This window comes from Magnolia sinica, chromosome 6, assembly GCF_029962835.1.
Source record: "Magnolia sinica isolate HGM2019 chromosome 6, MsV1, whole genome shotgun sequence".
NCBI classification, from domain to species: domain Eukaryota; kingdom Viridiplantae; phylum Streptophyta; class Magnoliopsida; order Magnoliales; family Magnoliaceae; genus Magnolia; species Magnolia sinica.
The window spans coordinates 29457839-29461769 of NC_080578.1; the positions used below are offsets into that span (position 1 = coordinate 29457839).

The following is a 3931-nucleotide window of genomic DNA, read 5'->3' on the forward strand; positions in this document are numbered from 1 at the left end:
TGGATGATTCTTCCAACCAGGATTGTACGTATTAAAGGTTGGTCCATTGAAAGGTCTTTGATAATTATTTACGGCATAGGATTGTTCATTCAACACTTCTCGAAAGGCGGGTATCGTAGGACAGTTTTCAGTTGTATGAATGTTGCAATCACATATGCCACAAACACTTTCATTAACCTTATCCTTCTTTCCTTCCATGGCCTCAACTTTTCTTATGAGCGTAGTCACTTTATACTTGAGATAATCCTCTTCTTTCCAGAGATACAATCCACTTTTCTCCTTTAATTGAGTTGGCCTAGACGTGGTGTTCGATTTTGGGTAATAATCCCATGATTGTGTTTTTTCAGCAAGACTATCAAGGTAATCCCATACCTCATCGACATTTTTATTAATGAATTCTCCATTACACATTATCTCGACCATTTCACGCATGGAAGATGTCAGTTCATCGTAGAAAAAATTTGTAATGCGCCACGTTTCAAAGCCGTGTTGTGGGCATGAACTGACCAAATCCTTGAACCTTTCCCAACATTGGTAAAATGTTTCATCCTCCTTTTGGGTGAAGTTCATGATTGCTTTTCTAAGGGTAATCGTTTTATGATGTGGAAAAAATTTCTTTATAAATTCCCTCTACATATCATTCCATGTGCCAATGGATCTAGGTCACAGTGAATGTAACCACGTCTTAGCCTTCTCCTTTAAGGAAAAAGGAAAGAGTCTCAGCCTAACTGTGTCCTCAGACACATTTTTAAAATATAAAGTGGCTATGATCTTATCAAACTCTTTCAAATGTAGATATGGTTCTTCCTATTCAAGCCCATGGAACTTAGGAAGGAGTTGGATAACCCCTAGCTTGATGTTCATATGTCTTGCATTTTCAGAAAAAATCATGCATGAGAGCGTACTCACCCCCGCAGGTTGTAAATAATCTCGTAAAGTACGAGGCAAGGGTGCTTGATGCACATCATTCTCATCCTGAATATCCTCCACCCTAGGTTGGGGTAGAAGAGATTGGTTCTCAGCCATCACTTCAATTAACTCAGGGAATTTCGAGTGGTGTTTAGTCCTGCAATGGATAGTTAACCCCTCAACCAATCCTCCTTTAGTCAAGAGACGTCGAGTGTTGTCACGGGCCCACTTGGCATGAAACACTCGTAGCCCTCAATCAAATTCGAAACCTAATCCTAAGAAAGGAAAAAAAAAATCTAAAAAGAAAGAGAGGGTTGGAAAGAAGTTACCAAATTGGAGTCCCTAAGTTAAAACCAATTTAGAAGTTTATGTCAGGATCCTACAAAACAGGAAAACAAGTTAGTTCTAGAAATCAAATAAAAATTTTAAACTAAAGTTAGTAAAATCCTAATTTTAAACTAATTCTAAACCTAATTAATTTCAGAGAATCGCAACCGTCAGTCCCTGGCAACGGCGCCAAAAACTTGTTCACTCCCCAAGTATAGGGTTGTGATGTAGTAATAAACTCAGTAAGACCGATATCGAATCCCAAGGGACTGAAACATATACGTAATCTGAAAATAACTAGAACTAGAACTAGAAAAAGATGAAATCTAAATCAGGTGGATTTGAGGAATAATGATGAAATAGTAAACTAAAATATGTAGAATTCAAAGGTAGGAAACTAGAGATTCAGAGGATCCACTTGTAAAGATCAGGGAGATCTTATGCCTGCTTCGAGAATCATAGAAATTAAACTAAACTTCCTCTGATATAATTTTAAGGAGATGAAAGGTATATGAATTAGAATGGATTCCATCACCAAACCATGCCTAGGAGACAAAGCAAACAACAAAATTAAACTAATTACCAACCCATCAACATGCTGTGAAGGTTAGGAAGGGTACCGTCATCCGACCATGCCTAGGAGACGATGGTGGACAAAAGGACTTCCTGACATCATAAACATGAAAAGGAAGGAACATGCTCAAAGCTATCGCAGACCCATTGTAATGTTAGTCACAACAGACCATTAAAAACTAAAAACATTCCCATAATCAGACAAATATCAAGTTCAATTCCATGTAAATAAAAAAAAAAAAACATAAGCACAGAGTTCTTCCCATCACGCTACAAGCTTCACCTCTTAGCCCTACCTAAGAGATTTAGCCGACCATGATTAGGCTAAATCTAAAATAAACACAAAGAAGAAGAAAAGAAAAAGAAAAACCAAATCCTCTACTCTCTCTCTCTCTCTCTCTCTCTGCTCACGTCCAACCCTCCCAGATTCGATCCCTGCCAAATTCAAATCCCCACTTGTTCTCTCTCCCTCTGTTTTATAGCTGCCAAGGGCGGTAAAGAGTGCGTAACTGGAGTCGGTGAATCTTCCGTAGCTCCTTTCGCAGCTACGTGCGCAGCACAACGCGGAAGCTCTTGCGCGGGCTACTGGTGGGGCCCATCTTATATGACGTTTGCGAAATCCACGCCGTCTATCATCTTCTCCTCGAAATTTCGACCAGATATGGACAGTTATGGTTGTCCGTTGATGCGGCCCACTAAACAATCAGGCTGCATTGGCATCTAAACGGTCTTCTTGTGATCGCTATAATGATCCTGTGAATGTACATGGCCGCCAAAGATCAGCATGAATTTCATTAGTTTTGCTTCCTCTACCTGATGGATGACTCGGATCAAGCCTTTACTGCATGATGGTGGCCCACAACGAATGAACGCAGCCTCAGTTGCGAAACAGAGTCGACGCACGTCACTCTGTGAAGTGTGATGGCGCCCTGATTGCAGTCAGATGGAAGATCCATGCCGCCCATTGTATTCTAACTGGAAAAACACACAGGAAGGCCAATTCGGGTTTGATTTTGGTATGGCCCGCAAACCGTTTTATTCCACCGTCCATCTTCCGTTTGGACGATCAAAAACTGATCTTCGATGTCTTTTGAAATTCCGCCACCTAGGCTTGGATCATACGCCCTTTGGAAACCTAATAGACGGTCCAGATCCTCAAATTACATGATTAGTGGGGCCCACAAGCACAAACCGGCGATCGGATGAAGGACGCTGTTGTGTCTTCATGTTTTTTTAGAAATTCGTCGGTCAGCGCCCGTTGACTGACCTTGGGAAAAACGGTGCGCGGCTGGAGCATTCACGTTGTACACGTGAAATGTACAGGTGGGTCTCATGGTGATGTATATGAGAAATCCACACCATCCATCTTGTTTCTCTTATAATTTAATGGGTTGAGACCAAAATTGAAGCATATCCAAAGATCAGGTGGGCCCCACATAAGGATTTAAGGGGCTGATCTGTCCGTTGGAACACTTTCATAAGGATCCAACGGTTGAATTTTGATGTGTACGGTTGACTTGTGGTCGTCAGGCCATATATGAAGTTTCGAGCCGAACGGATGGTGAAAACCCTGTGATCTTGCATCCTGGCTGACTTTCAGGCCCGTTTGAGCTTCAGTTTCTCAATTTTCGTGGATCTCTGGCATGTAAATCTGTTGATCTTGGTCCCCTGGAGTCCGTCGCTTGCCTTGGTGACTTCAGAGCGTTAAATCCCTGCTTTAAGCTTCCTTTTCAGTCCATGCTCGTAAATACACTCTGCATCACAAACATGATTAAAGCGGGCCATTAAACGGTATTATGTTCGTAAATCCAAGCAATAACTAGGGTCTAATATGCTATATTTGACCCTCAACACTAACCATCCATTGAACCAACCCATCCATCCATTTATTTTATCCAATCATCAAAACATCCATCTATTCATATCATCTATCCATCCATACAACCACCCATCCATTCCCATCCCAACCATCCAATCATTTATCCATCCCATCCAAACAGCCATCCATTCCATCCAACCATCCATCCCATTGATCAATCTATCAATATTCATCCATCTAACCATCCAACCATCCCATCAATCAATCTATCCATCTGTCCCTCCAATCATCAGATCCGTCCAT

General features: G+C 41.4%; 1 non-coding gene across 1 annotated transcript; it reads left to right on the top strand.

Annotated features, from left to right (window-relative positions):
* Positions 1–481: 481 nt before the first annotated feature.
* LOC131250293 (small nucleolar RNA R71) lies at positions 482–588 on the top strand. Its single transcript, XR_009173220.1, has one exon. It is a non-coding gene; the product is annotated as a small nucleolar RNA R71 (small nucleolar RNA).
* Positions 589–3931: the final 3343 nt, after the last annotated feature.